The sequence below is a fragment of the Cyprinodon variegatus genome, unplaced genomic scaffold (assembly GCF_000732505.1).
Source record: "Cyprinodon variegatus isolate N-32 unplaced genomic scaffold, C_variegatus-1.0 Scaffold192, whole genome shotgun sequence".
Lineage (NCBI taxonomy): Eukaryota > Metazoa > Chordata > Actinopteri > Cyprinodontiformes > Cyprinodontidae > Cyprinodon > Cyprinodon variegatus.
In genome coordinates this window covers 560,991-573,278 of record NW_015150645.1, presented here as the reverse complement: position 1 = coordinate 573,278, position 12,288 = coordinate 560,991, and the positions used below count along the sequence as shown (strand labels likewise).

At 39.4% G+C, this 12,288-nt stretch overlaps 1 protein-coding gene across 1 annotated transcript in view; it reads left to right on the top strand.

The window, feature by feature from the left end:
- The first annotated feature begins 372 nt into the window (after positions 1-372).
- cdh24 (cadherin 24, type 2) overlaps positions 373-12,288 on the top strand; it is a 255,627-nt gene continuing 243,711 nt past the window's right edge. Inside the window, exon 1 of the mRNA XM_015379460.1 lies at positions 373-628. The gene's annotated coding sequence lies outside the window, so the exon portion shown is untranslated. The remainder of the gene's footprint in view (positions 629-12,288) is intronic.

Genomic DNA, 12,288 nt, shown 5'->3' with positions numbered 1-12,288 from the left:
CAGGAGAGGTCATCTTATGTAAGAGCAATGGGAATCACAGAGCCAAAAAGGTTGCACAGGACAGGATCTATGAGATGAAGGACTAATCATAGTTTGAAAAGGTTTGAAGAAAGAGGAGATAGGGAGAGTTTGTTATTTTTCTCTCCAAAAGAAAAAAATGGCCAGATTCAACTTCAGCTGCGCTTTTTGAAAGATGATCCTATTGATCATCACGATGGTCACTGTGCCGCTTGTGGTAATGAGTCATGATGAACATAATAGGGCACCAGTGTTAATCACTTCCGAGAGGGAGACGTGATGGAGAGCTCAAGAGGGAACCAGGAGCCAAAAGCGTGAAAAGCAGAGGTAGGCACTTAGGAAAGGAAAAAAGATGGGGGGCTAGGAGAGTTTTCTTTCTTTTTTTATTTTTTTTTTTGAGTCCCATCATTATGGTAAGGCTGAGTTAGAGTCACGCGTGTGAGAGAGAGACGGAGAGAGAGAGAGAGAGGAGCAGAGAGGATAGACAGAGAGAGGCGGCCGACGATGACAGCGTTCGTCCTTCTCAGACACAGTTTTGTGACCGACTGACGGACAGCTCCAGCATCCGAAGAGGAAACTTAATAATCACAGAAAGATCCAAGACGGGAAGGTAATTTCCACCTTTTTCATTTTAATTCTAACTCATCATGCACATGATTTATATTTGATCTCGGTCGGACTGAGTGGAGATGAGACCCAGTTTCCCCCATCATCACCATCATCGCTCGGGTATTTGGGAATTGCCTGTCTGCTCTTTGGCATCACTGCTCCACACTCAACGGGAATCACGACTGAATTCTACTTTTGATATTCTTTTTAATATGAGACTGTGGATCGGGGTGGATATTATTTTAGATAACTGGAATCATTGATGGAGAGGCTCCGTGCGCATTTGCGCCAGGTTTTTATCGCTTTAAAATAATAAAAAGATAAATAGCTTTAACTATGATATAACTATATATTTTAATTTGGCAAAAAATGCAATCAGTGGAGCAAATGCTGCCGGAGAATGATGAATATAGGCAGGAGCCCCGTTTGAAAGTCCTTGCTTAAAGACTGTGGACCAGTCCCCTGACGCACACCGCCACGCGCTTTAATGTGGGATTATTTAACCGCAATGGTGAAAAACAAAACAATAATTATTGATCCATTCATAGTTTGCATCTGATTTGTGCATCGTTTAGGTTTTGCCCCCTCCCGATTAAGGTGAATAAGATTGCACTTTTTTCCCCCCCTCTCCCTGACAAACGGACAGGTTACATTTTTGCTTTACGCATTCCAAACAAACGGGCTCAAACAGCTCCGGGCGCAAATATTTTAGCTTTGCACAATCCGTTTATGCGCAAATCTGTCTGCGGTCCAGCGTGTCCCTAAAGAGGCTGTAAGTCTCTTCAAAACGGCTCAATTGTCGGTGATGGCACCGACACAACACATAAAGTGTTTATGTGTTTTGCTGGCGGGATAATCCCGTTTCTGATTAATTTCAACTGAATCATATCAACTAGGTGAGAACACATTTACTTTGTTCATTATCAATACCTATTGTTATTAGAAGCATTGCTATGTAAAATTAATTTCTGGTTTTCCTTTTTATGGCATATGCACGATATAAGAGGAGAAATGTTCATGCAAAATGCACTTATTTACATTTGTATATATATATATATATATGTCAACATTGTTGATTGCATTTAGCTTGTTTGTTATGCATTGTTAAAACTCTGTGATAACAAATCATTAATCAGATGCACCTCTGTGGTGTCAGAAGTTATAATGGCCACCCTTTGGCATAGATATGTGTCATGTTTTTTTCTTTCGTTTAAGATGTTAATGAGCCAGTTTATTGAGTTTTTTTTTTTTTTTACATTTTATTTTTATTTAACATTAACATTTTCTTTCCCATTTTGATTAAAAATTTCGCGCTTGGCTCCACCCCCAAATTATTTTTTTGTATTAGTTTTGTCAGAATTTTGGGGAAGATTAAGCAAAGCAGTTTTTTTTTTCTTTTCTTCAATCTTTAAAATTAGCAGCCTACAGCCTACTAGTCTGCTTAAAAAAAAAAAATCTCAGATCCGTTTTCTTACTTGATCAAGTTCCTTTCATTGCTGCTTCTGATACAGATCTCCAATTGATTTGGCTTTTGGTAAATCACACAAGTAGTCAAACCCCACTCCCTTTGGCCACCCCCTTACAAATTTTTTTTTTGAGGCGCCCCTGCTAATTGCTGGCATTCATTACACACCTTAAGTTGTCGACAATAAGTCTTTGGCTTTATAACTACTTGTGCCAGAAATGAGCTTGTGCCTTTGCAGAAATGGTCCTTTTTTTCCCTGTGCACAAATGTAATAATGTGTGTGTGAGACCTTAAGCATCCACTGCCCCTCCTGGGAAATACATTTGCTTGGATTTATGACCTGCCTTCTCAGGTTATATCGATTATTACAGCCTGCTGTGTACCAGCTATATTTTTGTAAGAGCAAGAAAAGTGGGTCTACCATATCTATATATAAATTCTGGATGTTGTTGGGAGCACAGCAAGCGTTTGAAACAGTCATCTTTGCAGCTGAGGTCAATTCTCTAGTGAAACATCTTTGCTCTTACAGCCCCTTGTTGAGCACATTAGGACTAATGTTATACATGAATGGCTCCCACACACTCTCACATGCACTTTTATGATGGGTCTTAAGCGATTGTAATGGGTCCGATCGGTGTGAGAACTGCTTATGTATGGGGAAAGCTAGTATAGTAAACATCCCTTGGTGAATACCACAATTGCATTATGTGTATGTAAGGCTATAATTTGCATATGGATTGTGATGATGTCTGCATATCAGTTCCTTTGATTGTATAAGCACTTGTCTATAATCTTTCCCTTAACCAGTTGGGACAATGTTGGAATTCACTTGGTAAGAAATCAAAATAGGGAAGCATCTTTTTTTTTCTGCTCTTGTTATGAGAATGCATGTGCCAGTCTGCAGCAGTTATTTATTAGCTGGAATCACAAGGAGGTAAAAAAGGGCACAGAGGTATCGAAGGTCTAGTTTGATAAAGGGAAGAGGGCTTGATAAAAGGGGTGCAAGAGTAAAGTTGAATAGATAAAAAGGAAGAAAAATGAGTAAAGGACGTGATGAGGAAGAGGAAGAGCAGGTGGACATAGTAAAAACGGGTTACACAGAGTCTCCTACTGCCCAAGGGTTAGAAACTGGAAGGAAACTGAAAGGTGCTGCTGTTGTAGCATAAGAAAGGCACATTTTGTATAGATTTGATCAATCTTAATAATGCGCCACACAGTTGGGAAATGGTGACAGATGGAACCACATAATAAGGAAAAGATGCCAAGAGTGGACATACTGTACTGTATAAAATATGAGGTTGTTTGAAAAACCCCTTTAAGCTTTAACAGTTTTAACATCTCTGGGGATTAGTAATGACAAAGAGGGGGGAAGTCAACTCTTACCCTAACCTCTGATATACCTTGTAGCCAACAAAAGAAGGTAGTCACAGTCCTATGACACCTGATCTATGTTAAGGCTACCCTGTTGGCAGAATTATGTCCCCTGACAGATGGTTTCTGTGACCAGCAGTGACCAAAACACGTTGGCAGTGAAGTGTACCAAGATGGAATGAATCACTGGATGCTACCCAAGAGAAGTTCTTTTAGTGGCATTGACACAAAAAATGAAATTGTGGATGGCACCTGTTTAACCCTGTCTATGTATGTGAACCCTTATGAGTTTCTCTAAATAACTCCCTTGCTATCTTAAGGCTGATTCCACTATCGAAAGCTTATGTGCAGACATGGCCAACTTGACTGCTGAGGAAAAACAGTCATAATAGCATTGTCAAAGTTCAGAACAGGGGATCCAGTAATCAAGGCAGACAGACGGTTAGATTTCTCTAAAAGGCATTTATCAAAAAAAACAAAAAAACAATGGCTCTGCGGTAACTGCAAGGACATCAAAGGCAGGAAACCTGTGCAGTGGAAAACTCAGGTTAGTGAGCACGTTAATCTGGCGGAGGAAGATTATGAGCACGTGAGTCACTAACCTGGTCTTAAATTTCAGTCCGTACCTAGAGGAAGAGCTGGATTCCAGCCAAATGGCTGCAGTAACACGTCTCAGATGCTGATGCTTTTCAAGACTGCAGAACTGGAAGAGGATCAGATCCAAGCAGATGAAGGAAAGCAGGACTATGCACAAGACAAAGCTGCCCGAAGACAGTGTCGTGGAGACTCACAGGAGTCTGGGCCAGAAGGTCAGAGATTCGAAGAGGTACCAAAGGGAAATCTAGATGGGTGTCAGAAAGCAGATCCAGGTTCGGTCAACAGGTATAATCCAGCAGGAGTCTGAAGACAGGACATGCAAACAGATCAGAATGGGAACAGGCAGGCTCAGAGGTCCAAAGGCAGAACTGGTCAGGATCAGGCAATCAGAAAACAATCAGGTACACTAGAGAACTCTCATCAAAGGCTTGAATAATCTGGCACTGATGACTGGGAGCAGGCAGCTTAAATAGACTGGAGCAGGTGACACAGATGAACTTTGTTGAGAAACTGGGTGGAGCTAGACAGGTGAATGGAATGAACAATCAAGCCCGTTATCAGCGCCAAGATCATGACAAACAGTGAAGCTGTAAATTTTGTAGTATAGGTTTAAAGATGATCAAGACTTTAGAAAAGTTATTGTTGGGTCCTGTAAATGGGATACCAGAAACAGCTTACTTATCAGAGTCTTATCTGACTTTCTTCCAAGTAGAGCTCTGCAGTTCATTAAGCTTCTGCTTTTAGATGTTTTCAGGACTTGTCTCTGTTCTATCTGCTCAGTTCTGTCTGTTGTTGCCTCAGTTCGTGCAGAATGAGCCTCCACTCACTGGAAGGTTGGCTAACACCAATCTCAAATCTTAAATATCTTTTAAAGATTTTTTAAACCTGAATTCTAATTTGAGTAGGCTTTTATTGTAGTAGCTTTACAGTAGATGTCGTATTGTATCATTTATTTCATATGTTTTCTTTTTTTTATGGCCTTGTACGAGTTTGGGTGACTTGACAATTTTTTTCTTCTTCTTACTTTTAGTAAAGACAAATGTAATTGTTTGGAAATACATCTACCCACTGAAAAAAAAAAAAAAAAACATGGAATCACGACCAAATTAAATAAAACAACAACTTTCGAATTAATTTGATTGATTAGATAAAACTGTGATGGTTTTACGTTTGCCTATTGCACTTGGAGAACCTTGTTTTTCTAAATTTGAATTTCTTACAGTAAATATTTTCTCTTATTTTCAGCAATTACAGCATTGCATTTTTACAGAAGGTTGTTGCTACTCCTGACTCTCCTCTGCCAAAGGCAACCGGTGTTACTTTGCGGGAGTGACAGATCACTTCCTAATACTGTTGCCAAGTCTACATGGTCCCTCCTTCCTTTATTGACTCCATCACAGTCCCTGAACCTGCATATGTGGCCCTGCATGGTAATCCTTATTTTGTGGAGGAGAATGTAACGTCATGCACATCCACACCAGGGACAACATAAATTATCAGTGAGTCCCCTATTTCCTTTTGATTCCCTCCTAATGAGAATGAGAGAACCCCTGTGATGATCACCCTTGGGGGCTTTTCTCTTTTGTGGCATTGCTTGAGTGTGTGTTGCAGTCAACATCAGCGCACCATTCATTAGCTGACAATTCAGTGAAATGAATCAGACAACATAGGCTCCCAGGGAACTGTGTGGAGAACGAGGAAATGACTGCTTATTGCTCAACACATGAACATTCCCCTGGGCCTTCATGCACAGAGATAATGCGGTGGCTCTATTCCCATTCCAAGTCTTTCTTACATGGAAGTAAACGGGGAGCTCGTGCAATCTAACGCTGCTTCAGATCCTTCTTGTGCTTTCCAGGGATCAGGAACAGGGTGTGAGCAGCGCAGAGCCCTTTTCCCTCTGGAGTCAGACTTTCGAAAGGGGAGTAATAAGGCCTTGTGACTCTGCACTGACTTTGCTAAGAGCTTGATCTCAACTGTATCAGCTCAAATTACCTACTCAAGGCAAGTGACTGATGAGCCATTTCTCACCCACACGTGATGCTCTTTTTATACACCAGATAGATGTGTGTTAGCGGCCTGCTGTACTGTATTATCCCCTCCTCTTGGTGCCCTTTGATGAGGATTGTGCATTAAAGGCAGGGAAGGCATATGATTGCTGATGCAGACTTTTCAAGAAGGGGAAATTTGCCAGCAGTTTCACAGCAAGCATCTCTCTGGAGGAGTGTTGGAATTAGCCTGAACATCCTTCACGCAGCCCCACCACCTTCAAAATGTCTCGAATATTGGGCTCTGCCTACAGCATTCCCAGATGAAATTTAGGGCAGGGCACACTGACCCCAGTCTTTGCATTGCTATGTTGAGACATGAGGCCACCATCTCCCTGGTGGTGAAGGAAGAGGTGGTAGCAGGTCATTTATAGAAAATGGTTCTGTCTGGCGGGCAGCACAGTGCTCTTTTTATTTTTTTTTTCTGTGGGGGCCTGTGGGATGGTTTTTCAGACGATGTCACGGTCTGATTGTCACAGACCAAAAGCGCTGTTTGCATGCAGCGGTGCAGGTATATATGGCTTGCACATATCCGAGCACATATTCAATTGAAAGCATTCAAACAAGCATAAAGCTTTTGCATGCACTTTCAAATATCGTACTCCTCAGCTATTCCCCCTCCCACCAGGACTGAAAATGCAAAGACATTTTCTTTTCTTCAAACAGCAGGGGTCTGTATTACTGCCTGTTTGGACTAGATCTCTGAACTAGTTTGGTAAAAGCAAGTCCCAGCTCCATAGTGGATGGCTGTCAGGATTGGTGGAATAAAGGAGAACTTTAGAGAGAGGGGGAAAAACTCACACAGCATCTCGCTCCACTGGAGACAAAATACAGAAAAACAGGAGGCTGCCCTAGGCTGCGTGTGTTGGCATTTGCGTGTACATGGATGTCTGTGTATTAACATTTATACCCCACTGTGTAGAAATGAGATTGAAAGAGGGCAAGGCAGTCAGACATTGACAAAACGAGAACAAGTATAATGGTTGGCGGTGCGTGTAGATCTGTAGATCCTTGGATTTGCTACCATTGGCTGTAGTACTAGAGCAGTGAGCTAAAATGATCCCCTTTCTTTTTATTTAGACAGAAAGTGGAATTTAAGATAAAGATTTTCGGTAAAAAGAGACAAATTATGTCACACATAATGATTAGCAATAATATTGCTAAATATCATTGGAGAGATGCAAGTTGTTTCACACTTTATTCTTAAGGAAATTAGAGTGTTGAGATTCCTATAGCTACCATAGCTAGCTTAGATAAGCCCACACTGCAAAAACACTATAGAAATAAGTCAACATTTCTTAAATTAAGTGTATTTAACCTTAATTTGAGTAGGTAAATAAGATAATCTGCAAATGGAATGAGGATTTTTACTCTTAAACCAAGATAATTAGAGAATATGCACTTGACATATCCTCTGACATGGGAGTTGGCTCGGAGCTCATCTGCCTGGCTAAGTGTTTCCTGGACGGGGCCACTTTTACAGTTGCCTTTTGTATCTCTGCTTCGTTTCTGTATCTCTCCTTCTGTCTTCTTGAACAGATGGCCGATCACGCTGAGCCTGGTTCTGCTGGAGGTTTCTTCCTGTTAAAAGGGAGTTTTTCCTCTCCAATGTCGCTACAAGCATGCTTAGTGTGAGGGATTGCCTTTGAGTCCATGAGTCGATGCAATCAACAGGTTTTCCTTAAATAGAATACTTATAATCAATTTGACTGTATGATCTAGTTGAATTGTAAAGTGCCCTGAGGGGACGTGTTGTGAATTGACGCCATAGAAATAAACTGAATTGAATTGAAATAAGCAGTGCAATTATTTTTTTCTTATTTTACAGTGAATATACATGGTCTTGTTCCATTGGCAGTGTCTCACTTACCTCTTCAATTCAAGAAAAAATCCACTTATTCTAAGAAAACTCATAATGCTGGAGTGTTTCAGTGATTACATCATAGTTGCTAATTCAGGGAACACTCCATCACTGCTCCAGGTGAGGCAGGACAGCTTGTCTCATGATAATAAAGCAGCAAATTTAAATGTAATGAATACATGACTCTAATTTGAGAGGAGATGGTCTTTGGGATTGTATTTTATGTTTCAGTATTCTGACAATGAATGTAACTTTATTTAGATATGAACATTGGCTACAAAGTGACTCATTACCTTGGCACCTAGTTAGAGAACTATAGATAATCCCCGCAATAACTGCATCTTTGTTCATTGTGCTACAATTTTTCTCCATTAAAGCTGTATTAGGTAAAACCATACCTCATGCAAAAGCATGTTATTGATGATTCTTTCTAAAAAAGATTTTCCCCTGCCAGAAACCATCTTGGTCCCAACCCATTACATCCCAAAAACATTAGTGCTAGATTTAAAGGCTGGATCCTTCTTCCAGTGTATTCTAAATGTCAAGCAGAAAACAATTCACAGCCTATTATTAGTATCATTGCGTATTAATTGTAAATGCAGGAATAAACAGTTTACAAATTTAACCTCTACCCACAAATCTGATCTTTGAGCAGTAATTGCAAACAAAACTACAACTGGTGATTTATTACCAATCAATAGTGTCAATAAACATATCTGCAGCTCAGTTTAGATGTTAATGAAGATGATACACTGACATTGCCAAGCAACTTTTCCTGTATTTGAAGTACTGCATGCATTGGAGACTGAGAGCTCAGCCACATCAGACCTGTATAATGGCACTGTCCAAGTGTGATCACATCATTCAGGACACAGTATTCAGTCTCAATATTAAATTTAACAACATTTTGGCTCTGAGATATGATAAAGACCTTTAATGGATCAATCAGAATAAACCTACCAGCTTTATCTTCTACATTGTCTTTGAAAAGAGCAGGAACTTCAACCTGTTATGCATTTGTATACTTCTATCACTGTTAGGTGAAATTTTACAGTTTTGGGATGGAAGATCGTTATTCCAGTTTTAAAACAAATGAGTCTTAATGGAACTAAATTCAAGGTCACTCTTCTTCTCAAATTAAATGAAAAAACTCTAATAAAGATGTATTACACTGTAGCTGAAAACAAGGTTTTCTTTTTCAGGTACATAAGCTAGTTAGGTCCACACTGATTTGCACTAATGCAGAGACTGTGCGTGAAAAAAAAGACTAAATTGTGGCCTTACTGAGCTTAAAAGAGCTTTTCTAGACAGGTTTAGAATAGGTTTCCTAAAACGAGGTGAGTAAATCAATCAATAAGGTCTACTGTACTTGCCTGTTCTGTAAAGGATAAATGATTTCGTTTGGTCCTTATTATTACTGCATAGGGTTCTGTTACACACTCATAGATTTTTAACTTTACTAAAAAGAAATATTGATTAAAAAATCTCCCATTAAGTAAATTGTATCTATATTGAAAATCATTGATAATTAATAATTTAATTTCCAATACATTAGAGCAGAAGATTAATATTCTTCCACAAGAAAGAAGTATAAATACTCTGCTTTGGAAGAAGTCAAAACACAGCTTTACGCATTCCTGTTCATTAATGAGTCATTGTGGTTGGAGGACAAATGAGTACAAGTGAGAAACAGATGAAGGAACATGCATATCAGCCACTGTGCCAAGCTCGCGTTACTTCCATGTACAGAGAAAAAAAAGGAGGGTCAAATCTCACTGAACCGCAGAGAAATCAAGCAAGCTACAATTAGAACTTCGGCTCCAGGAACCTGGTATCACAACACTGAATAGATTAAACTAAAATGGGTTCCCTTTACTCAGAGCCCACATTGAAAAAGCAGTTTACAGTTTTAACTGCTCCTTTTGTGTTTTGTTATTTCACTGCTCTTTTAAAAGTCAGCAAGTAGAGCTACAGTAATAATTTTATTATGGTTTAACACAATTTAGAAAGACTTTAAATATGCTTCACAACAGAACGTGCCTTTCACTGTAACAACTGCAAAGAAATGAAATTTATCATACTCAGAATATGAGCTATTTTTAGACGCAGAGGTTCTAAAGATAAGTTACCTCTGGCAGCCGTTGTACCACTGCCAACTAGGTCAACAGTTAGGGGGCAAATAACGCCTATGGGTCAGCAGGTGGTGGAAGGGATAGATCCCTGCCATCGCTGTACCACCAGGAGATGTACTGGGGTTAAAGGAGGAAACATCTATGTATGACTGGTGGTCCCCATGCTGATGACTCCTTTATGCCCAGGAAGGTGTCTTGAAAAGCAGACTTTCTCAAGGCAGATGTTCAACAGGCAGCATTTCGTAGAAGAAAGAGGAGCTTAGTCTGTTTCTTTAATATTAATAGGTTAGAAACACAGATTTTTCTTTTTCCCTATTTTAAAAAAATACTCAATTTTCAAATAATGAATGAATTCAGGAGGAAAGACACTAGTGTTTCTCAATAAGGACAGACTGGCTTTGCTTTTGTTTTTGCATTCTTTGTGAAATCATGAATTCATTTGATGAGACCAATTTTTTTTTAGATCCGCATCAATCTTACCGGCCACACCCAACACAATGATAGGTTAGGATAGGTAAGTCGCAGGAACACGGCTGTTCCAACGGATTCAGTTCTGAATTCTCCTGAGTGGTGCCCGACTTTACCCGAGTAAATTACGTGAATGTGATTGGTTGTTTACAAAGGTGGCAGTATTGTTGTGGGGGAAGGTTCGCAAAAAAAGTTTGTTTCTTGGAAGCATCTTACCAACCAGTTAGTAACTTAGTGCTAGTAGGTTCCCAATGGGAAATTCCATTGGGACTAAGTAGCACTAAATTGGTGACTCAGAAACGATACTGTCAAGGAACGCTATGGACAGCGGAAACATGCAAGAGGAGGAGAGTTTTGTGTCGGAGGTCGTGGATGAGTCTCCTCCGTGATACATTCTTTATTTAGAGGAGGAAAGCGGGGATGAAGTTGTTGTGGAAGAGGACGCCAGGGCGGCAGAAGCTTGGTTTGGTGTAGAAGGCTTACAGCCGTACATGTTTGAGCCCTTGCCTCGCAACGCTGCCAGTTCTGTTAGTTCTACGCCTGCTGAAGACACAGACGTCCATCCCCGTGAACACTGGGACGTAACTCAATGGTAAAGTAAATGATTCTTATTTCTTCTTTCAGCCGTTGCGTATATTAGCTGCTACATATGAATCAAGATGCTATGACTGAAAACATTTGATAGACAGATGACTGTTGATATATGATTGGTCGAATTTTGGTGTACAAGCTGACGTATAACTAACTGGCCTGCATAAACTAAAGAAAAAAAACCCACACAGATTTTAAGACAGGATTTAAAAAAAATAGACATTTTCTAACTTTTGGGATAATATCGTCTGATGAATAGTAAATTTATAAACATGTTTAAGCCAGAATGATTTGACATTTAAATATGACTTCCCTACGACTTTAAAGAGAACCTTTCCATAAAAAATTAATAGAACTGGAAAAAAAAAACTGATCCTGGCTCTGTCTTTTTCCCTTTTTAAAAAATGGCAAATTGCCAATAGAAAGGTAACAATTCACGAAAATGTTTGTCCTGTTATATCTTAAGTAACACTAACAGAGCATGAAGAAAAATAGCAAATCTAACCTGAAATGGACCAAGACAACCAAAATTGAGAGCTTGTAGGGACCTATTTGAGGTTTGGGTTGAATCTGATTGAGCTGCTGTGTTGTGACCTTTAGAGGCCATTTATGTTCAGAGACCATCTAAAGTGGCTAAATGAGAACAAATCTGCAAAGAAGACTGCATCAAAATTCCTCCACAGTGAAGTTGAAAAGGCTGGTAACCAGTTCTTGCAAACATTTAATGATAGATTTGACAACTAGTAATTGGGTCTGGGAATTTGTAAATCTTCTTTTCCTCAATCAAATCATTAGAAAAATGTATTGTGGCTCTCTTATACATAAAATTGTTTAATAAACTGACAACATACAAAAAGTATGGATAAATCTGATACTTTCCTAACACTGCATGCTTTTCTGTATTATTGTCTTCCAGTTCCAAGATAGAAAATAAATGTGAATAGTTAGCATTGAAAAGCGCAGTAAACAGGGTAGCAAATAAACCGAGGCTAAAGTTTCTAAGAGTTTGGTACTAAGAAAAGCAACGTGTTTATCAAGAAGTGGAGTAAATGTAATATATCTATTCAGATAGAATCAAATTGTTAAGTCCTTTTTTTTTTTGCGCAAGTCAGCCATATTGGATTTTTG